The following is a 24,749-nucleotide window of genomic DNA, read 5'->3' as shown; positions in this document are numbered from 1 at the left end:
TTTAAAGTCAACTGATTGTAGATGATAATCTTACATCCAAAATATCTTCACAGCAACACCTAGATTAATGTTTGATTGAATAACTGGGTGCTAACCAAGCCTAACCAAATGACACGGAAATCTAACCGTCATATCTTGTACCAAGTTACATGGAAACAATTACCACCACTGCCACAGAAAACCTGCCACCAAACAAATACAAAAACCCAGTAAAACTGAGTTCAAAACCAATACCCCATTTCTGGCTAGGTGCTAGCAGCTCCCAAATGCTTAAAACACATGCCGTCATGAAGACGACTTTCCAGGAGGAGAGATCATCACAAATGACTTTAACACATGCCATAATCAAGATGTAGATAAAACTTGTTTCCTGCTGTTTAGAGTTGGTAACCTCAAGGTGGTCAGAATGACATGGTAACCTGAGAGAAAGTCTGATGTCTGCCAAGCTAATATGACAACCTTAGCTGCCCCACAGAGAGAGTTTCAAATACGTCAAATAAATAAATGGGCTGTGAAACGGCCACAGGTTCTTAATGCCAGCAAATGTCAAAACACCCAGGGCGGTCTGGATATCTGAGGAAAGGCCTGCCAGGTAGCCACCTCGTTCTGCTGCCCGCAGCTTCTCCTGAATCCTGACCAGACCCCTACAGGCCTCAGCCTGCTCAGCTTTAGAGAGGAAGTCCTCTGAATATGTTCCCCCAGAAATTGATGCCTGGGAAGGCAGGTTAGAGATGTGACTTTGTCTGTTGCCTCATCCATGGTCCATGAGGCCCCTGGGCTAACTTCAGCAACATTTCTATTTCTGGAAGAACAGCATTGCATTCTGTTTCCCTCCCCTTGGCATATGAGCAGATGAAAGGCACCTGTTTACTTCAATAGTGCTGATGGCTTTTCTAGTGTGCATCTTTTCTTTTTCCAACAATATCCATTGTCAAATTAAAGACTGGGCTCAGTATCTTTAGTTGCCAATGCATGGCTAACACCAAGACAGGGTTGTCTGATGTACCTCTCGTGTCCAGTGTAGAAAGATACAGATCGCACAATGAAGTGGCCAGAGCTTTCTTATGGCCAGTCCATGTGGTCAAGGCCAATGGCAAGACTCTTGAGCTGAGTTTGCCCTGGTGTTAAGTCTGCCATGGAATCTTGTGGAAACATAGAAGCAGGACAGCGGTGGCTTTCATGGGTACAGAAAAAGCAGCTGGGTTGCTAAAAGGTCATGAGAAGAGGAAAAATGAAACAAGATGGGATCAGGAGGGAGATATACCATAAGAGTCTCTTAATCTCACAAAACAAACTGAGGGTTGCTGGGGGGAGGGGTGTATGGAGAGGGTGGTGGGGTGATGGACATTGGGGAGGGTATATGCTCTGGTGAGAGCTGGGACGTGTGTAAACCTGACGATTCACAAACCTGTACCCCTGGGGCAAATAATACATTATACATTAATAAAAATAATTAATAACAATCATTTTATTATTAATAATAATTATTATTTATATTTATTATTTTATTATAAATAATTAATAATAATAATTTTAAAAGACGTCAGTTCCTGATGGGTCAGATAAGAATTCAAAGACTCCAGCCTGAAGACTCTGGAAGGAAAGCCGCAAAACTGCAAACCTTATCATGGTTCTCAGGAGGGTGGGATTGGAAGGGCGCACAAAGGAGCCCTCACTTTTTAGTTTGTACACTTCCACATTGCTTCAGTTTGATACAAAGGATGTGTATTACCTTTGTAATTAGGACATTAAAAGCTGAAATTGCTTTGTTTTGTTTTTTAATGAAAACTGTTCAACTCTGGCACAAAGCAGCAGCGGTGGGGGGCAACACAAGAGTACCAACGGATCCTATTGGCAAATACACTTGACCCCTTGACTCCCATGAAGCACACATTTTGTAATAGCAGATTCTATCTGACTTGGATCTTAGGTTTCTGAATGCGGATTTTAAAAGCACGACCTATCCAGGGGAGTCCATGCAGAGCAGCGTCGGCCTTCCAGGGTAACCGCATGAGGAAGTCCCACGGCCCTGCCCAAGCCTGAGGGGTGGCGGAGGGCAGTGGTCGTCCAAGTGTGTATTTGCCTACCCAGACGACTCCTGGGACTGACACGCAGTTTAATTAGCATGCGGAGCCGCGGCTGGGGGCGGCTGGAGGGAGTTGGCATCTGCTTTTGCAGAGCGTGATTTCTGCAAATAATTAACCACCAGAACTCTTGATTCTCTCTAATTAATGAAGAGGAAGGCTGGAATCTTCAAAGTCCACGGATGTCATGCTGCCATTGTGTCAGGATTGATCTCCTTTGTTCTAAACCGAAGAGCGTGCCTCTCCTGCCTCTCCTAATTCTTTATAAATTGAATTTTTCTATTACTAGTTGTGACAGCTAAGTAACATGACTTCAGAAATTCACCCGCAGTTCATGCCAGTATTAGAAGCCTGAATAATAATAATTTTTTAAAAAGAACCATAATGGAACAAGCTTTCTGTCTCTGACCGAGAATTAATCATAGTGAGGAGACACCTACTGAAAGGAGGGTCGTTAATTAGCTCTAATGGCTCTTGTTAGGTGGGGTCTGAATTACTGGGGAGCTGCAAACAGGGAAAGAAGAGATTTTTCCTTTTCTCTGTCCATCTCTAGGTGAGGCTGGGATGAAGGTGATGGGGCTTTGCTTCCAGAAGGGCAGGGAGTCCTGAGGGAGCCACAGAGGAGTTCCGTTCTGTCGAGGATACTGATGTATCCTCCAGGAAGCTGGTCAACTCTGAACATCTTGGAGGAAAAGCAATGGGAGTGCTTGTTTTCCAGGCAAAAGGTCCATCTCCGTGACCTTGCCTGAACATATAATGAAATCATAGAGAATGGGATCCGTTTAAATCCTGTCAGATCACTCTACCCCAAAGGGTCCAATGGCCTCATTTCTCTAAAGAAAACAAAGCTTATACATCAGTCTACAGGGTCCTACCTCTCTGGTCACTGTTGCCTCTATGACCTCATTTCCTGTATGTTCCTCCTCATCCGCTCCATTCTAGGCATACTGGTTTCTTTGATGTTCTACTGACACTCCACTTAATGCTCCAACCCCAGGACTTTTGCAATGGCTATTCTGTCTGTCTCTAGCACCACTTTCCAGATACTTTTGGCTTCCTTCTCTTCCTCTAAGACTTTGCTATACTGTCACCAGTTAATGAGGCCAACATTGACCACCCCATTTATATGGGCCCGCTCTCTATTGTCACTTCCCATCCCTCTTACCCTGCTTTATTTTTCTCTCTTACCTCCTAACACACCATGTAATTTCCTTATTTATCATGTTTGTTGAATATTTGCCTCCTCCACCTCCTACTAAAACATAACCTCCAGAAGATCAGAGATTGTTGTCTGTTTTGCTCATCGATGTATTGCCAGCACCTAGAACGGTGCCAGTTCAATAAATATTTGCACAGTGAATGAATCAGTCATCACACTTCACAGTGTTTGCTGGTATGTGTGAAGACTGCATGTGCCCATCCAAGACGATTGCTCAAACATTTTATAAAGGCTGGGGTGTGAGCTGTTCCTTTTTCTTTCTTAAGTGTCTAGATGAAGTGCTGTTATTTCTTCTGGCTGCCAAATGTTAATAATTAAAGCAAACAGTGTGAGCAGAGTTAAATATTACTTGAGCTATTTCTTTCTATCCCAGTGGCTTCTGATCAAAAACGGTACCGTGGGACTGGCCAAGAATGAGGCGATTATAAAAGGGGGTTGGCTTTTGTCCCCAGAGTCTGTGTTCTTCCTCTTTAAGTCCATAGAGGGTCCTTTTTAAGACTTTAGAGATATTGTGCAGCAGAAATCATGGCGGGGTGAAATGTGTCTGTGGTGAAACTTAACAGTGACCCTACTGAGATGGAAGCATTCATCTGGTGCCCAGAGAAGAGGCAGGTCTGCTGAGGGTATGGGCCAGGGCCAAAGCAGAGAGTTTTAGGCAGGGAGTTACAGTGAATTTTACATGTGTGGATTGTTGCCAAATCTATGGATTGTGTCCAAATCCCCTCGTGCCCTTCCCACTCATGCTTCCCAACAGTGGGGCCATAATAGATTCCTGCTTTAGTTTCTTTCCATTAAAGAATGCTTCCTGATGGGGGGCCTGGGTGGCTCAGTGGGTTAAAGCCTCTACGTTTGGCTCAGGTCATGATCCCGGGGTCCTGGAATCAAGCCCCGCATTGGGCTCTCTGCTCAGCGGGGAGCCTACTTCCCTTCCTCTCTCTCTGCCTGCCTCTGCCTACTTGTGATCTCTGTCAAATAAATAAATAAGATCTTAAAATAAATAAATAAATAAAAAGAATGCCTACGAGTCTTGCTTGTGCCTGGGCCTTACTGGGGATTATGTAAATCTGGAGGAGCTGCAGGGTAGACTGAATAGGGGCAGTAGGAAGTGGATAGATCCAACTATCCACTTATCCAACTATCCACTATCCAACTATCCATGGATAGATCCATGCTCTGCTTAACTTGTGCCTCACATCAATCCAGTCCTCAGTTCAGAGAGTCTGATGTCAGAGGAAAATACAGACTAACGCAGTGAACAAGGCACTAGGCTAGCTGCTGAGTCAGGATGCGTGTAGGCTGTAGCCCTGGTTCTGCAGAGGCCAGGAGAGTGACCGTCCATCCAGTGTCTAACTGAGCCTTCTTAACACTTTCCAGAATTCTTTCTCATTTACTCTCCTAAAGAACTCCATCTCTTACTTCAGAGATAAAGAAAAAAAAAGGCCCAGAAAGGTTAAATTACTTCCCAAAGGACCTTGCCACTGTTATTAAGAGGTAGGACTAGGAAAAACAAGAATTAGAACGACCATTTGATCCAGCACTCACTCCCACTTCTGGGTGCTTATCCAAAGGAAATGAAAACAGGATAGCGAAGAGATACCTGCACTCCCATGTTCGTTGTGGCACTATTCACAATAGCTGAGATGTGGAAACCACCGATCAAAAGATGAATGGATAAAGAAGATGTGGTACACAGACACACCCACATATATATATATACACACACACAAAAGGATACTATTTAGCCATGAGGAAGAGGAAGATCCTGCCATTGGTGACAACACAGATGGACATTATGCTAAGTGAGATAAGTCAGACAGAGAAAGGCAAGTACTGCATGGTTATCATTCAGATGTGGAATTTTATTTTATTTTTTAATTTAAATTCAAGTAATTAACATATATGTATTATTAGTTTCAGACACAGAGGTCTGTGATTCATCAGTCTTGTATAACACCCAGTGCTCATGGCATCACGTGCCCTTCTTAATGCCCATCACCCAGTTCCCCATCCCTCTACCCCGCCCCCCACCCCTGCAGCAACCCTCAGTTTGTTTCCTATAGTGAAAATTCTCTCATGGTTTGTCTCCCTCTCTGGTTTCATCTTGTTTTATTTTTTCCTCTCTTCCCCTGTGATCCTCTGTTTTGTTTTTTAAATTCCACATATGAGTGAGATCATATGATAGTTGTCTTTCTCTGATTGACTTACTTCACTTAGCGCAATATAATCTCTAGTTCCATCACATCTGGAATTTAAAAAAACAAAAGAAGTCAAACTCATGGAAACAGAGAGTAGAAAAGTAGTTGCCAGGGGCTGGAGGATGTGGGAAATAAACAACACCTACCCTATCTTCCTCTTGGAGCTACAAATGGAACTCTTCTTAAGAGTGAAAAAGGATTTTACCACTCCAAAGAGGATTTTTATTAAAGGGCCGCCCCAGTTTAGAGGATGTTCAGAGGTCAGAGCTGAGAACTCAAACTAAGTCCCATGGTAGTACAAGTATGCACTACCATGTTTTTTAGATATTTTCAATTCAAATGCCAAGGCTCCATTTAGAGCATCTCTTCATAGCCAAGTTTGGCAGTTCTCTGGTTCTAAGTAGCAAAACTGACCTTTCCTCTTAAACTCACATTCTAAATTATTCTGAAGATTCTCCCTCTTAGACTGCCCCCCACAAGCCACCTGAAGCAGGAGGCTCCAGGACACTTGCTGATTTACAACTGCAATCTCACTAAAACGGGTGGGAAAAAGCCAGGGCGAGTTTCTGTTAAACTGAATGTGTGGCATGAAATACTGACATCGCTACAGTTTGGCACACGACTGACTGACCAACTGTGGGGCACCCCTCCCTTTCTTATTTCACTGAAATAGGTCATTTGTTAGGAAACTGAGGGAGCCTTGTTCCTCAGCCTCCACTCCCAAAAGATGAAGGGAGAGGGCTGCTGCCCAGGGTCCTTAGCATGTGCCTCCATGTGGTTTCCAAATGCCATCACTGGGTCAACAAGCCTTTCCTTGTGACGTTCCATGGCAGTGGTTTGTCTCTGACTGTGTCTGTGACTGCTCTACGCAGAGCCCTTCTGTTTCCTGCCTTCATAGAAAGAATCAAGACTGGGCAGGAGGCACGCAGTAAGCTCCAGCTGTCCCTGCTTAAAATACAATGATTAGATGTGAATCAGCCATTTGGGTTTGCCAAAACAGTGTCTAAATGAAGAAGGGAGTCCTTTCCCCTCATCTTTATTTTCTCCCCAAAACTTGACTCCATGCTATCATTTGGTCAATCAAATATTTTTTGAAAACTTCCCCATCTCATGCCCTTCTTAATGCCCATCACCCAGTTCTGTACATGAAAGTTCTTCATGTTCTTGAGCATAAGCCAAGGGTACAGCAAGAAGCAAAATCTTACAAGTTATTTAAGAGTTAGCTTGGAAAATATGGTGAATATTTGTTCATCAAGAGTGGAAAACTCAGAGGACTATAGGGGCCAGGTAGGCAACATGAATGGATGAAGGTATGAAGCTGTTACATGACAGCTCCTTAAGATATTTTTTTGGACACAGATACATTTTCTTTGTATATTTAATACATAGGAATAGTCTTTTCACTACAAAATCACAGCCCTGTTGGTCTATCTTTAGTTTTTTATGTTTTTTAAATAGAGACAAAGGTATCTTCTTCGACTCTCCTATAAGACAACAGTAGGGCAAGTGCCAATTCAAATGGCCACCAAAGGCAGAGTTCAATGTTAAGAAACAATTGGAAAAGCTCCATGGAAGTGGTAGGACTGTGTCCAGATGCATAGCTTGGGGATTATTACCAGGGAGCTGCCACTTACTAAGCACCATGTTGCTCTTTTGCTGAGTGAAAATGGGGTCCCAGAATACATCTTCAAATTCCTCAAAAACACCATTCTTCCCTACACAGGTCATGGAGTATGTTGCTATTTTGGTCCCTTAGATGTCTTTAAGTTTGTTTTGTCCTTCTGTTTCCCCCAAGTGGTTGGGAGGCTCCTCCTGAAGGCTGGGGTTTCCCCCATTTTGTCCACTCATAGGTATGGTCTGAGTTCTTCGTACCTGGCTGTTGGGTAATGGTTACTCCATATTGGCATTGGGCTCACCATGACAAAGAGAACACCCTTCTTGTGTCTGGATTATGCAGAGTAATGCACAAATGGATGAGTTTTTATTCTCAAGGAAAGCAGAGGGGTCTCCCAAATCAGATCTAGGCTTCATTCAGGTAATTTTGAAAAGGTCTCTGTAGTCGATTGCAAAATGATCATAAATACCTTTCTTGTGTGCTGGCCTCTTTGGCACTCCTCCCATCAAGAAATCTATTTGACTCTGGGCTTGACTATGTAACTTGTTTTGATCATTGAATATTAGGAAACATAATATAAGTAGAGACTTGAAATCATTGGCATATTGTGGCTTACCAGCTCCTGCTTCCCTGGATCCATGAAAGCACCATAAAAAGAAGCTCAAAGCCCCAGTGACAACTTGTTACCCACCAGTCACCTGAGTGAGGCTCATCCTACATCAACTATCTGGCCTAGATGAGACTGGCAGAAGAACCAACCAGCTGAGGCCAGTCCAAATTTCCAAGTCAAAGAAAAGTGAACTAGTTAGTGATCCTTGTTTGAAAAACCAAAAACATGCCTTGCTCTCCAATCCAGTTGAAGAACAGAGTCTGAGTACTGCTATCAATTTACTTCATGCTGAGATAATGACAACTCCACAGTGACATGAGGAAAGTGCCTGTGAGATCACATAATCTCTATGCAAGGCCACTGCACTAGTTTCCTCCTCCTACACACCAAGTCAGCCCTCTGACTGTTTCAATGCCTCTGATAATACCAGTCACCCTTGAAGGTAGCTGCTTCCACCTTAGGTAAGTTTCGACTTTAGAAATGCCTTCTTTACATCAATCCAAAGTGTCTTTCCCATGACTTCAGCCCACTGGTTCCGGTTGCAGCACAAGGAGAATGGAACAAGCCTATCTCTGTACATGAAAGTTCTTCATGTTCTTGAGCATAATGACCACAGCATACCTAGGGATTCTCTGACTTAAACTTCTCTTGTTCCTTCAACAACCTTTTATAAGACACGATTCTAAATTTCTTGACCACCCTATTTGTTGTCTCCCACATGGGCCCCGGTGTGTGCCTCCACGTGACACCCCAAAGTGAGTACAGCTCTCTGCTCTGATCTTACCCCAAAACAGTAGAATAGGCATGACTCACTTCCTCACCCCCAGATGGCATCTGGTTTTTCATATGGCCTAGGATCTCATTGAGTTTTGGAGCAGGCTTATAATAATGACTTCTGTTGACTAAAACTCATAAGAGTTGTCATTCAGACTGCTAGGAAATTGTGTCTTTCACACCTTAGGATTAGAAGTAGCCCACAGCCCCAATCTTCAAGATTGTTTAGCACCTCCATGTTTTTAAAATATATTCACAAAATTTTTGAATACTCCTTCCTTTAAGGAAGCCTAATTCCCCTCCTTGAGTACAGGGGAACCTAGTGAGTTCTTTCTAATAAATAGAATAAAGTGGAAGTGATGGTGGGTGGCTTTAAAGATTAAGTCCTAAGGGAACTGTGACTTCCTTCTTCTCTTGGCTTGCTCTTTCTGAGGGATGTTCCTGCCATGTCTTGAGGATGCCTGTGCAGCCTATTGATAGGCTTTCATGGTGAGGAACCAAAGTCTCCTGCCCACAGCCATGTGAGTGAGCCCGATTCAAAGTAGATCCTCTACTTGAATCAAGGCTTTGCGACTACAGTCCTGACCGACATCCTGACTGAAGCTATATGAAAAACCCTGAGCCAGGAACACCCAGCTAAGCTGCTTCTGCATTTGTGAACTCAAAAAACTCTAAGATAATAAATACTTGTTTAAGCTACTCAGTTTTGGTGTGGTTTGCTATGTAGCAAAAGATAACGAATACATTTTGATTCTGTGGTTGGATATCTTTCTTACCCACACATGCTATTCACATAAGGGGTAAGCACGCCCTTTCTTTGTGTATCAAAATCTACAATTGATACACATTGTAGGTATGACAGAGCCCTTGGAGATACTACTAGAGGCTTTCTTAAGATCATCACTGGAACAGCATCCTTAGATATGGAGTTTAGCCAGTTCTTAACATGCCCTGTTGTAAGAGGGAGACAACACCAGGCATTGGTGGGAAGACTTGAATGGAATCTTGATGAATTATAAGAATTCACGCAGTCCCCGAGGGATGGCAGGCGTGAGCATAGTCAGTGCACATAGGCAGATTCCTACATATAGGTCAGATTCAAGGGACAACAGAGAGATCGTTGGACGGCAAGCTCTTGAGAGAAGGGCTGTGCTCATCTCGTTTATTGCCCACGCCTCAGCTCCAGCACATAAAGCAAAGCTTAGGAACTTTATTTTAAAATAATAAGATAATGAAAAAATGGAAAGTTTGAAAGACGAAGAGTAAGAGAAGTTTAGATATGGAGCCAGAAGAGTTAGGAGTCAAGTTTTCAGTTACTGAGGATCAACATCTGCTTGAGTTTTGAGCAGAGCTTAAGGCATGTTGATACTTGGTGTGACAAGCAGGTACAGAGAAGACTGTGGGTCATAAACTGTGACTCCCAAATATCACCTAAGGTAGGCAGAGATTAGTTCAACCTTGGTGCCTCTTGAAGAAGTATTTGTCTTGGGAAAAACTCTGTGGGAGCAGTGGGGGCCAACTAACCTAGAAAGGCAAAAGTAAGAACCATGCTTGTAATTGATCTTGTAGTCAAAGTTACCAGGTTAAGTCTTTATCTAAGCTGAGAATTTGCATGGATGAACAGAGGATAAAGGGATGTAAGTAAGAGAAGAGAAAGCCTAGAGGCATACAATATGCATGAACCATACATGGTGTCTGTCTCAATTTTAATAGCTCCTTTGGTTCCAAAGACTTCCAGAATTGAACTGTGTTCATTGGCGAGCACAGCCCAGCCCAGCTCTAGCACATCCTTGTTCCTGACTCTTTTCCTCTGACATAATTCCCTGGTCCCCAATATTTTTGTAGTTCTCTTGGCACTTTCCTGAAGCACGGGTATGGGTCCCTAGACCACAACTCAGCTGGAAACCTGCTAAATCAAGTTCTGTTTAACAAAGGGCATAGGTAAAGACAGGACTTAAATTAAAATACCCTTTTCTGAATGTGACTGGATGATTTGTTTGTGAGATTTTTATTTTTATTAATACAACAAAATGTATATACTGCTTTAAGTATGGCTGTGGATGTTGGAAACACACACAAAAAATCAATAACATAATATCCTTACATAAAGAGCCTCATAGTCTTATAGAGTCCAAAATCTGTGTGTCTGTGGGGTGTGTGTGTGTGTGTGTGTGTTGATACAAGAACCAAGAGTCAACAGTGGCCTATGGAGCATCACAGGTGGACGGACAAGTGCACACACGTGTGTATGAGCTCAGTGAGGAGCTTTGGGAGAGTGTCAGGGAAAGCTCCATCAAAAAGATAATGTTCAAACTGAATCTTGATGGAATAAATATAGAAGATCACTATGGAGATCTGAAGACATGGGAGAGCATGATGGGTTTGAGGGAGGGGAGGTATTTATGTGATGAAGGGAGTGATGGAAAGAGGGCATGAAGGGAATGATAAGAGATGAGCCTAGAAAAGGAGGCAGAATGCTAATCTAGAGAGCATCAGATTTATCTGGTAGGTGATGGGAACCAAGGAATGGTTTTAAACAGAAGAGTAATGCACTCCAGGGGCCCCTGGGAGGCTCAGTCGGTTAATCATCCTCCTGAGGCTCAGGTCACCATCCCAGGGTCCTGAGATTGAGTTCCACGTCATCAGGCTTCCCACTGGGGGGCAGTCTGCTTCTCCCTCTCCCTCTGCCCCTCCCTCCTGCTTGTGCTTGCGCACACTCACTCGCATTCTCTCTCTCTGGTATGCTCTCTCTCGAATAAATAAACAAAATCTTATATTAAAAAAAAAAGAGTTATGTATTCTGATTTGTAATGTTGAAATCTAACCAGTGGTGGAATGTTGGTGAGTTGGAGGCAAGAGATTGGTTGGAAAGTTATTTCAGCAATCTAGGCAAAAGTGGATGAAATGTAGTGACAGTGGACTTGGAGGAGGAGAGCAGGGATTAGAGGCTGGCGGATGATGGCAGTAAAGGGGGAAGCTCAGGAAGCCTGAGGGCTTCCTGCTCTGGCACTTGGCTGAAGTGATTTGACCAAGTAGAGTCATATGCATCAGTAAGTTTTGAGTTGTTCAACAAAGATCAGTAAAGGTCACTTTGAATATTAACATTGGTCATACCTAGGAACCCCCTCTGGGGGTTCTGGAAACAGGCAGGATGGTATACAGGGGAAAAGAGGCCAGTATATCAAGCAGATGATAGTTGAGAATGGTTAAGTATAAAAGTGACTGCCAGCTGCATGAAGGACGATCAAGGGCCTGCTTGTGGGAACTCCAACTGAAAATAGCTCCCTGGGCTGAACTGGCAAACCCATGCGCTCCAATGAGGCATGGGTGCCACCTCTGTAAGCAGGCTGGGGAGATCCCCAGATGACCTTGGCCTATAGTTAGCTCTCACATCAGCTGTGGCTGGTTTCCAAAGTTGCAGCAACGGCAGCTGACAGCTTTGGAAGTATATTTTCTTCTCTGTAAAGAAAAAGTGCCCATAAACAGTACATTTCCCAAGAAGATACTCTTCCTGGTTTGATTAAGGGCTTCTATGTCAGAATATATGCAGTGTTTCCATAAAGCTATTTAAAAAAATTCATCACTTTTCTCTTAAGGCAAAACTCCTTGAACCTCTTGGGTAACTTAGAAGAACCAAAGCGTCAATGTTCTATTCTTGGAACGTATGTCAAAGAAATGACTGCTTGCATGCCTTAGTTCTTTAGAGATTCTTTCCCCCTTCTGATTATCACAATAAAAATGAATTAGAATATAAGAGTTCAAAAGCAGAGAAGGAATGTAACCCTGACAGATTAGAAGTCAATACCGGCTTTGGGGAGCGGAGGTTGGAATACAGGAATTTAAGTTTGAGACTCTCTGATTAAAAAAATCCTGGGGTGCCTGGGTTTCTCAGTGGGTGAAGCTTCTCCCTTCAGCTCAGGTCATGATCCTAGGATCCTGGGATCGAGCTCCGCATTGGGCTCTCTGCTCAGTGGAGAGCCTGCTTCCCCCACTGTCTCTGCCCATCTCTCTGCCTATTTGTGATGTCTTCCTCTGTAAAATAAATAAATAAATAAAATCCTTGCAGTCACTCAGTGTTCACATCAAAACATCTGGTGGTAAGTGTGTTTTTGTGTATGATAACTGGGGGAAATATTGAGAAATTGCAATAACGTTTTTTGTGTAAAAATGGAGCTTTAGTTCTTGTTCTTCATCCAGAAAACACTAGAGGGCGTAAGTCAGATAGAGGAAAAGGCCACCTCGGAATGCACAGGACCGAAGAGACTGAGAAGGAGGGTATTTCTGCATTTCCCCAAGGACAGAATTTCACTTAGGTACACACTAATCTTTATATTGTGACCAAGTGACTTTATGTTTGAAACCCAGTGCTAAAAAACTTTAACTATGATCTGCTGAGCCTATTCAGAATCCAAAACAGTAAAGGAAAACCATTACTTTCTGATCAGAATCTGTATTCTGTCCATTTTAGGCATGTTGACAGCCAATATGATAGAACTCTGTGAGTCTTTAATTTTAGAGGATGCATTCTTTGGATGGATAACGGTTCAAAGATACTGGATTTTTTTTTTTTTTAATAGCACTGACAGTCATACTTCCAGTGCTCAAAGTGAATAGTAATGATACCAGGCATTTTCAGATACTTATAGGAATAAAATGAGCTCTTTATAAATATCCTAGATTGGCAGCCCTCCCCTTTTCATTTTTTCCATAGTTCTCATGAATTAGGTCTACATAAAACATCATTTTATCATCTAGTAACACTGAAGTTAACTGACCTAATGTCACGCACATTTCGATGAGAACTGATAATTCTTCTTGTTTAAATTCCCAGTTCTATATTTCCTTTGTGACCTCTTGAAAATGCCAAAAGACTTAGTGAAGGCCAGAGTCAAACTGCCCATTATTCAGAGAATTAACAAATTAATCACTATAACCAGAAACATGTACCTTAAAAAGCTGCTTAAGACACTATTCAACTAATGTTAAAATATTTTCCTTAATGATGAATTAATAACTCCATGAAATACTGCCCTTAAACCATAGCAGATTTTTGAAGTACAGCTGTGAAAAGTGTGTGTGAATTCAAATGTAAGAAAAATCACAAGAAAGCATGCTCAATTAATAAGGAAACACCCTTTTACAAACCGGGGGTCAGCCTCACCTGGACGTTAATACCTAGAGGCTAGAAGTAGTGTTAGGAACTTCCTAAGGCAGCATCTGTCGGAAACGATCGATTACACGGACAAGGAAAACTTAGCTCCCAAGTTTGGGTTTGCGTTGTTAGTCATGCATTATACTACTTACCTCTCAGGGCAGACCTTTAATTTCAGAAAGTGCTGAGATGCATTACTGCACCCATTATCAAGTCTTTGGCAGAAATACCATTTATCCTTGTGGTAATGAACAGATTTAGAACATTCTGGTGTCACCATTCCTGAAAAAGCACGTTCATTTGAATATTTCTTCCACAAACATAGTGAAATATTTCATGGAGGCACATTGGTGTAGTCTACTATCGAGAGATATTGTTGGTGAATGACAGAATGTCTGGTTGATTTACATGAAACCCCAAGTGCTCGTATGAGAATAGGTTAGGTTTAGATTGACGAGCAAATGTGTAACCAGACTTCTGGCTGACAAATGGTAGAACTATGCCAGCATGTTCGCTGCTCTGGAGAGAGACCAAAAGTAAGGCGGGGTTGGGAGGGGGGTTGGCGGGGATCAAGTTCATTCCCCAAAGGACATTCAAACCTAATGGATGGCAGGGTGGCTGGGACATGAAACACATATAGATTTTAATACTCCAAAATAGTACAGGGCAAGTTCGGAGCTGAGCTGGCATCCAAACCAACGAGCAAACTCCTATCAGATTTTCCTGTAGCGTGTGTGTTGTTTATATTTATATTCCTTCAGAAGGATCCTGGTGCTTTCAAGATAAGTCTATCTTATTGGCAGCTCTGGTTTCAAGCCGCCAACCTCTAAAAATGGCTTGTTTGGAGAAACTAGAAAATGAAAATAAAAACTGATGAGATTAGTATTAAAGATGGTGCCAAACACTAAACCATCCAGATTGGATTGGATTTGTTCCTGTTGGGCACAGCTGAGAAGCAACACCCCTACCGCTTTTGTGAAGTAGGGTGGAGTGTTTGGACCACACTCTTCCTCGGAGGCTGAGGCCAAAATTCGGGGCTGTGGGTTGGCCTTCAAGGAGGTCATATGACTGTATTGCGAGGTGCCGCTCACAGAGCTGGCGTGAGAGGCCAGACCCTCCCCCCCCCCAGCTCAGGACTGGAGATGCATTACCTCACTACACCCCTGCACTCTGGGGTGGGCCAATGGCCTCGCTCTCAAGATTCGCTGGCTTGCCCAAGGTCACACGCTAGTAAGTGACAAGGTTAGGATTTAAACCTCAGTCTGTCTCCAAAGCACTTTGTGTTGTGCCACACTGTGCGGTGTGGGTGGAGGTCTGGCGGCTTTCAAACCATGTGGCATTTGAGTGACATGGAAACAAGATCGACAGAGAGCCGCGAGACCGGGTTCTGAACCCCGACTCTACCGTTTACTGCCTATTTGATCTCAGAAAGATCCCTGAAGTCTCTGAGCTCTCTCCTTGTCTATAAAGAATGTGTGTCTTGTGTATGGTGGATGATTAGAAGATTTACAAACCACCTTTCATTTCAAACGTTTATGATCCCAAGGAACCTTCGAGGAGCTTTTAATTCAGCCTGCTCATTAAGTAAACTCATCTGTGAGGAGACACAGTTGCCTCTTTTGGATGCTTTATTCTATTTCTGTAAATTAAGGAGGTTTTAATGATTGTTTCCCCCTCCTTATGTATAATTCGCTATGACACACTGACAGGTTTTCTCTGAAAACTGCCACCTACCATTAAAGTGTACCGTCCGTTCCTTGTTTGGCTTGTGCCCATTCTCCCGTTGATGAAAATGCATACTTTGGCCTCCCTGCCACGAACATTTATCCCCGACTGCTCTGCTGCTGGGCTCAGCATTCTTGAGAATCAAATGACATGGGCCGGGCTGTATGTAGGGAGCAACTTTGGAAAATTCCTTTGATGTTGAGCCTTGTGATACTTCAGTGGCTAAATCCAAGCTCTCGTTATTTGACCAAGTGCCAAATGTACTAGTTCCTGAGTGTCTATGATCTTACAGATAGCTGAATGGAAAAATAAGAAGAAACCACTGGGAAAAATATTTCAAAACTATTTCACAGGGCTAATTAAGGTAAAGCTTTGACCAATTGGAAAGTTAGTTGAGCAGAGTGTTAATTAGTTAATTAGGAGCTAAGGTAGAGCACTTAAAAAATATACTTAGTATGTCCTCAGTGTCATCTATGTATAAGGTATTAGGAATGCAAAGAGGGTCGAAAGTCATATAGTCCTGTCCAAAGCAACTTCTGGCTTCCTTCTACCCATTACTGTTGATGATTTTGCTCTTTTCCTTTCTGGCTCTTTTTAATGCTTTTGTTTTTTTCTGACAAGGATGTGATCATACAGAATGCATGCCTTGAGTCCATTGTTTAATTCATTTATCATAGTAAGAACTTACTCTAAGCATCATCTAAGCCTGTAATGGTGTGCTTAAACATTCCTTTATTTGCTTAAAATTTAGGTTGTTTTCCGTGACAGGAAATCTTGTAAAGAAGATGTTTATACAAAGAGGTGCCCTTCATCATCATCATTACTAGTATTATTTTTTGTATTTCCTAGGACAAATTCTCGTATGTGGAATTATTGAATCAAAGAAGACAATTTTACGTACTCATTTAAATATTGCATCTAAATAATGCAATGTGCACTGTGGATACCTTCCATGGGAATTATACCAACACATCTTTGCGCTACCATTGTTTGACTCTCCGTTTCTCCCCACTGCCTCCATCCTTATTGGGATTTTGATTATTTGTTTACATTTTTTCCTTCTAAAACAGGCAAAATACTTTTGAACCAAAAATCAAATTTAACACCCATTATCTACTGAATTCACACAATAACCTTACAAGGTCAAGATTAAGTGACTTGCCCAAGTTTGTACAACTATTATCAGAGCTAGGACGTGACCTTGCTTCTTGAATCCAGGCGGGTGTGCTGCACTCTTCCACAGCTGCCCCTAAAAGCCAGGAGGGTCTAGGCGAGTGAGCCTCCAGCATAAGCCTGGAGAGGCTGCGTGGGGTACGTATAGAGGTGGAAGTGAACAGGACTGTCCAAATGGCTTTGTTCCTTTAAAAGTTGAACCTTTCCTCAAACTCAGTGAATTTTTGGTTAATTGACACATGCTGTTTCTCACTCCCACAGGCACATTACAAAGTTGTTTGTTTGCTTGTTTGTTTTAAAGAGGAATGTTATTTAGTGGCAACTGAGTGTTGGAGAGTTTTAACTAAACTCAGATATACACGAGTAACTTCAGTGGAAGTTGTTCACGCATATCTGAAGCAGAATGTGGACTTTTGACTTTAGTCTAATAAACACAAGGAAATTCATATTTAAAATTCCACTCTCAGCTCTCCAGCCAAGATGGGAATTGCCCTGGTGACAGAACAGGACAGACAAGCCTGCCACAAGGCCCAATAACCTGTTGGCATTATACTGGAGAGTAGGCGAGCCTCAGTAAACCAAGCCCTCACCTTCATTTGTCAAAAAGCCAAATGGATCAAAGTGTGTGCTTACAGTGAAAAGCTGAGTTTTGCTGGAATGTACTATGTGAACAAATGGCAAGTGCCTCCCGGTCGGAGGGGGTGTGGATGCCCCTGGTATCCATTTGGAAGGTCATCATGGAAAAATGACTTGCAATCATGTAGCCATCTTATTCTTTGCAGGGGTGGAAAGCAGGAAACCCCAGGATGGAGGTCCCAGGATGGAGTACAACAGTGATGTCCACCAGTGTTGGCCTCCCAGTGTGTGGCTTGGGCCAAGGAGTTTGTGATTCCTTTCAGCTGGAGGTTCTTGAGATTTAGAAGGTCTCCTGTAAACTAAGGAGGCTGAATAATGGAGTTTAACAAAACTCAGATAGGCTTACCTTACCTAGATGACAAATCCCATTAACAGCTGCTCACACCACCGTTTAATGGACATTAAGAACAAAACAACAAATCCCCAATACTTATTTCACACAGATATGACTCTGAATATGGATAGTAGAAAGGATGTCTTGTTAACATCACTCAGCTGCTCCGTTTAGATAATTGCAGAGAAGGCTGGATTTTTCAAGCATTCAGATAATTTCCTCTAGAACCTTCTGTAGGGAGATGAAACTGTTTTGGGGCATCTTTCAGTGCTGAGAAGTGGATTTGGATTCAGCTCTGGCCAGGAGGTGGAGCCGGGGAGGGGCTGACCCTCATCTTGCCTGTTGCTTTTGGAAGGCTTTCGTTTAGGTTTTTACTACTGGGTGGTCCCTTGGGCCTCCCACGACATTCCAAATATTTCCAAAACTCTCTGAGAGGCAAGGCTCAACCAAATAAATGGACTGTCCTAGCTCACGTGGAAAGCTGTAGGCACTGGCTGTCCTTCCCTCACACATTCTTTCCTATTTCCCCCCTTCGTTTTCTTGAAAATGGTTCCAACCAAACAGAATTGTGAATCTGGAGTTCTAAGATTCTGGGTCCACTGGTGTGTTTTTGTTGTTGTTGTTTGTTTGTTTGTTTGTTTGTTTTTGTTTTTCTCCAGCCCCTTACACTTTCATGCTAAGTGGTCTCCAAGCTTTCTGGATGGTTCGCCAGAATCAGTAAAAGATTTTAAGCAGATACTCCCAAGACTTGTTATTTTTTCATGAATATACATGTAGTATTGAAGCAATACGTTAGTTAAAAACACACAAAGAGAAAATTTTAAAAGATGAAACAATATTAAGTTCGGTGTTTTCTTCCTGGTATTAAAAAAAAAACAACCTTTTTGCTTTACTACACTATTCATGTCATCTGCTCATTTCATATTTACATGTGACGGAGCTGAGTATATGTCACTTGAAAAGGTTGGTGATAAGGATTCAGAAGTCTGAGTCTAAGCGAAGTGTATTTTAATCTCCAGTTTTAGTGACTTTCATGGCTAAGACAACCTCCAAAGATAATGCAAGAAGCACACTGTCGTCGGTAATTACTTCAGTGACTCGGGTTTTTGGCCCCATACACCAGCTAATGCAAAGGTTCTGTTGAAAATTTACCAATAAATTTCCAACTTCCTTGGCATCAATCAACTGCTCTTATTCTCTAATCCAAAGTGCTTCTTATTGACCAAACCCAGAGAAAGTCAGAAGGCAAGGGAGCCTAGTTGACACACATTTTTATAAATAGATACATGATAAATTAGAGAGATAGATATGGTTGAAGCCCTCTGAAATTATCCATTTGAATGATTTTTAAATAATTTAGAAAAATCCCACTTCCCAGTATTCAATATGTGTACATACCAGAATTTTCTCACAGAGGAAGCACTATTTTCAGAAACAAACTTAGACAGTGGCTGAAACAATTATCAATGTCCATTTGCTAAGTAGTCTCTCCACAGCATGGACTTCTCAAACAGCTGCTTTCTTCCTCACTGGTACAATGTCAGCTTTACCTGGGTTGCACAGACTTGGAGTCTTTCTTTTTGGCGAGGCTCACCATGGTGTTGCATCTTCCAACAGCTTCCTGTCATCATAGATTTCAATTTTTTTTTTTTAACAAAGTACAGTGGCAGAGGGTCCATTTCACCCTCAGATAGTGCCTCGTGAACTGGTGTGTTTTGAGGAGGTAGGATTACACAGTAGGAACAACTGAGGCAAACTGTGAGAGAGACAAGAGATGGGTCAAGGCTCCTGTGAGTAACTCCTGGGGCACGCTGATGAGGTAGCTGAAAAGAGTTTAATGAAGGTGGGTAGCAAAGGGAAACCAGTGGGGCAGCGAGAGCAGGGAGACCTTCCTTCCTTCCCCCAGGCTTGGGATCTTGGGGACAGAGCGGTGACCCAAGCCTAGGGAGAGAACTGCATTTCTAGAAGCAGGAGTGTGGTCTGCCCCTGCGATTTTGGTAGAGGGACTGTAGTAAGTTAGCTCAGAATGCCCTAACAAAGTACCAGGACTGGCTGGCTGTTACAACAGAAATTTATTTTCTCACAGTTCTAGAGGCTGAAAGTCCAAGCGAGCTCAAGGTGCTGGCAGGGCTGGTTTCTTCTGAAGCTGCTCTCTTTAGCTTGTAAATGACCATATTCTCCCTGTGTCTTTGCATAGTTTTCGCTTTATGCGTGTGGGTTTGTGTTCAAATTTCTTCTTATGACAACACCAGTCACATTGGATTAGGGTCCACCCAATGACCTCATTTTAACTTAATTACCTCTTTAAAAGCCCTGTCTCCAAATGCAGACACATGCTGAGGTACCAGGACATATTATTCAACATACGAATTATGGGGGGAGGGAAGAGATACAATTCAACCCACGACAGGGACCAAGCCAACCCGTGGCCCACGCGGAGGAAGCCGGGGCAATAAGCTTCCCTGGATCTTCCCTCCAGTCCAGCAGCTCTCTGCTGGGACTTGGCATTGGCCAAACCCAAAGGAAGCCAGAGGCCAGGGATCCTGCTTGATGCTGCCCCCTCCCCCCAAGGTCAGTCTTCTAGGACCTCGAGAGTTAGAAAGAACAAATTGGAGGAAAAAAGAGAGAACACCCAGCTCACCAAGTCACTGTGCTGAGCTTAGAAAACAGAAATGTCATTGACCCCATAGGGTTATAAATAATTTAACATGGAAGGAAAGAAGTCGTGGTGAGATGAGCCATGAGGATAGCACCGGAATGCTCGTTTCAGAGAACTGCTGAGATGAGGCTTGGCTTTGTGGCAACAATGAATGTCTTGCACAGCACGTACCCCTGTGAGAATTAGAAAAAGACATCTCCTGTGGGTGGTCAAATGAAAGAAAGGTGGCGTCCATGGAATAAGCAATCCTTTCAGTGCATAGCTTTGGGGTGCCCCCCCTTCACCCTCCCCAGCCACACACACCCTGCATGACCCTGTGCAGTGACCCGGGCTCAGGGTCATCCTGGTCAACATGCCCTCAGTCCCTTTGTCCCAGACCCTCACACAGACAACTGGAAGGATACACGTTGATTTGTGTCCGCTCTAGTCTTCAAATTCTCAGCCCCTCGAGTTCCACATGGAAAAAATCTTTAAGCTATGGCAAAATTCACATCTGTCACTGGCCATTTCAGGACATCAATCAAGCCCCCTTTGCCAGCAGTCTCTGGTTGATCCGAACTATTTGTGGGTCTCTCGCCTGAAGGGAGTAATGAGTGTTCTTGTAGACAATTGTTCCTTGTTAGCACCTCTTGGTAAACTGCATTTTAAGAGTCTGGAATTATTGGCAAACATGAGATTTGAGTAGAACCTGGATTTTTACCTGTCAGACAGACAGACTGTGGGTTATGGTGAGAGCAACTCTGGGGGAATACATTCCTGTGGTCACTGCGGAGCTGTCTGGTTGTTCTGACGATTTTCTGGCAGGTGGCGGTATAGAGTCCTAAGACCAGTACACACGGAGTTCTAAGACGGGGTACCTCCTCTGTCCCCAGGGGCTATAGAGTTGCTGCTGTTTGGGTAAGTGGCCGGCTTGGTACCCTGTGTGTGAGGGACTTTGCTAGGCTCGGGAGTGGGGCTGGGAAAAGGAAGGACCCAAAGAAGATGAAGACACGGTCCCAACTTCTCCATACAGCCAGGAGGAGGACATATGGGTACCCCTTCAGCTTCAGCATCAGAAATAATGTGCAGATGTACCATCCATCTGCCCCACCCTCTCAAGTTCTGTCAGTGAATGAGGGGTGGAGGGTCGGAAGAATTTCCACATCCCTCCCAGGTGGTGGTAACATCAGGCTACTTGCAGGGATTCGTTGGGCTTGAGGGGCCGAGCCTGTGAGAGACCCATGCTCCCTGAGGTCAGGCCAGGAGTGGAGGCTTCTACTGGGCCTGGGTGGGTGGGGGGGAAGCCAGTGGGACTGGGTAGATGGGGGAGATGTGGGTGCCACCCAAGAGTAGCCTAGTGAGTCCCCCAGCAGCAATGGTTGTCTGTGGAAGCCACTACATCCAAGGCATCCAGCTTTGTTGGCAAAGCCCGGTTCCTTCTTTTCAGTAGAAAGAAGGGAAGCTCTTTTTCAGCGTTCACCATGAGAAGCCATTTATCCTACTCGTACCCTTGTCCCAGCACCCACCCTGCCTGTGAAGACTGGACCCCCCTCAGTTGTGGCTCCTCACCCTGACTTCTGATCTTTCCCAGTACTCACCCACTGACCCTCTGGGCTCTTACTACTGACTTTCACGTTAGCTTTGTTTGTTTGTTTTTATTTATTTTTTTTGAAATCTTAGAGGTCTTCTTTGTAAGAAAGTTATTTCATCCGATCCTAGGGTCTGTGATTACCACTTTGAAAATATTTTGGCATTATCTTGTAAAACCGAAGCTAGGCATACCCGTGATCTAGCAGTTTCACTCCTGAGCATAGACCCTGCAGAAATCCATGCACGAGTGTGCCAAGTGACAGGTGCGAGCGTTTCTGTCATAGGGCGTTGACACTAGGCCAAGAATTGGAAAGGGCTCCCATGTCAATCAGAAATAAAATGAACACACTTTGGTATGTTCATGCAATGGAATACACACCATACCGATGTATTACAGCTGTGCAAAAACACATGATGAAATCTGAAAGATATAATATTGAGTGAAAGAAGCAAGACACAACAAAATAGCTAATGCACGATGCCATTTACATGAGGTTCAAATACAGGCAAAGCCCAACTGTGGGTTTTAGGGATGCCTATTTGGGTAGCAGAAACCTGAAGAAAAGCAAGGCGGGGAATCCTCTGTAGTGTATGTAGTGTTACTTACTGAGTGGAGAGAGGGGTTCATGGCTGTGAAAAGTCACTGGGGAGAGGGTGTCCGAGAGGAGCCTCATATTTTATTTCTCAATTTGGGTGGAAGTCACAGGGACCCAATCCGCCTAATTAGTCTCAGGAAGATTAGATACTGGGTTGACTCTTGAAGGATAAATAGAGTATCCACGTGGAGGAGGATATTCTAGAAGTCAGACAAGAAGGGCAAAGGTGTAGGGTATAGAAGTTTTCTTGAGATTTTAAAGATCAAGATGGGGTGTGGCTGGAGGGGAAATGAGGTCTTGGGGAGCAAGGCATTCATCACGGCAGGCTGGCGCAGGGTTTTAAGCAGGGGACGAAGTTACAAGAGCAGGGCTGGCAACAGGGGCACATGCAGCAAAGAGGTCATTCGGATAAAGACTGGGCTTTGGGAGGGCCATGCCAGGCAATGGTTTCTATTATCTTCTTTTCTCTCCCGGACTCCAACTATCATACCTGTGTTTTCCTACCTGTTTCCCTTTCTAAGCCTTTCTTTGCTACTCCCTTTCTTTCTCTTCTTCCTGACATCCTCTCGTGTCTTCATATCCCCTTTCAGGAATTTCCATTTCCACATATCTCTGCACTTACGATCCCCATTTCAAACCTTTTAGCACTTTCCTTCTGACAGTGAAAGGTAAGCAGAGGTCAACGGGGTGAATTTATGGCATCACCAAAGGGATCCCTTCTTTTGGGGGAGCACCCGCCCCTTCTGGCAGGGTGACTCTTACTCCTTGACATATGGTTCCCATCTCCCTCTGGGCGGAGTTGGAGGAGAACCAACTTCCTAACCACACCCAGACTCCCACCCGGAGCCCGAGGTGGGGGAGCAAGGCTGAGGCATTGGTACGTCGAGAGGGTGAGGGCAGAGATAGGAGGCTGTCGATACACAGGGAGACTGATCGAATGAGTAAATATCTCAAGGATACTAGGAGCCAGGTTTCCTGCTGTCAGAGAACTTAGAAATATGGGAAGCGGAAATAAACCCAGAGGTGTTGGGTTGGAAATGGAGGTATAAACGCGTGAAAGACTTTTTCACTATTTGTGGGTAATGTGGAAAATACGGATGTGAATGTTTGCAGGTGCACATCTGCACCCATGGCCACGTTCCCTAACCCTGTTCACTGACAGGTCTTGGAAACAGCAGCATATCAATAGCAGAGGGCACCGAGTCTCCACATCCTACCTTCTAATTCCCATTCTCCACTAAAAGGAGCCAGGACAATTTGGAGAAATGGATGAAACCAGAACTGGGACGTGGAAGGTACAGGATGAGCATGGGACATCTGGGGATACCAGAAGGCAAGGAAAGGCTTCAAAAATAATGGGGACAGGTCTTCAAAAACACACAAGCTGGCATGCAGGGCCTCCCACTGGCCACGTGAGGGATAATCTGAGCATAAAAACAAGGACCGTAACTGATTAGAACTTGTCGGACACGTAGGAAACCCTGAGTGCATACTCATATAAATAAGTCAGTGAATAAATTCAAAGTTCGATGAAGTCCAGGATACTAACATGGTTCCAAACCATCTCCCCACCAAATATTTATTAACCGCCAAGTGGGAAAGAATAAATCTGCAGTGGGGATGCCAGGCAGAAACCACCTTAATTAGTGGCCAAAGGGAACATCACTGATAATGAGACAACTAGAAGTCCTTCCCCTCCCGAAGGGGTTCCATGAGCAGCACACAGCTTCCCTTTGGTGGTGTTTTCCTGCCACAGGGGCACGAGCACATGGAATCATCAGACAGACGATCACCTGAGGACACTCTGCAAAGTAACTGGCCTAGAATCTTCAACTGTGTCAAAGTCATGAAAGTCCAATAAAGACAGAGGGGCGACTTCCGACTGAAGGAAAGTGTAGACACGACCCCCTAACTGCAACATTATGATTTTGAACCAGATCTTTTGATTACAAAGACGTTGCTTGGATAGCTGGTCCTGTCTTCGTGTTACTTTCTTCCTTATGGTGGTTGTATTGTGGTCATGTAGGAGAATGTCCTTGTTTGTAGAAAACAGTAGACCCCGGGTTGGTAAGCTGCTCTCCAACAAATCAGGCTAAAGCTTCTTTGTAGTGTACTCACAACTTTTGTGTTTTAAAATTTTTAAAAAAATTAATGAATGAATGAGATGGTACAACCATTTGGGGGAAAATGGGAAAACTATAAGGGGAACACAAAATTCCCACTAATTGAGGAGAAAACATGAAAAATTTTGTGTTTATGGTGGGTCATAAAGGGCTGTGCCTCAACATCCCTGAAATTCCTTATGTACTCTCCTCATCTCTCAGGGGTCATCTAAGAGAAGAATAGAGAAACACTATTTTTAAAGATTTTTATTTATTTATTTGACAGAGGGAGACACAGTGAGAGAG

The 24,749-nt window shown here is 43.6% G+C and overlaps 1 protein-coding gene across 1 annotated transcript in view; it reads right to left on the bottom strand.

Moving 5' to 3' along the window:
* Window positions 1–14,066, bottom strand: part of ITGB6 (integrin subunit beta 6) — a 125,758-nt gene extending 111,692 nt beyond the window's left edge. The window contains exon 1 of the mRNA XM_082691381.1: window positions 13,802–14,066. The gene's annotated coding sequence lies outside the window, so the exon portion shown is untranslated. The remainder of the gene's footprint in view (window positions 1–13,801) is intronic.
* Window positions 14,067–24,749: the final 10,683 nt, after the last annotated feature.

Source organism: Mustela nivalis, assembly GCF_964662115.1.
Source record: "Mustela nivalis genome assembly, chromosome: 11".
Lineage (NCBI taxonomy): Eukaryota > Metazoa > Chordata > Mammalia > Carnivora > Mustelidae > Mustela > Mustela nivalis.
The sequence above is the reverse complement of the archived record's forward strand: the minus strand, read 5'-3'. Positions and strand labels throughout refer to the sequence as shown.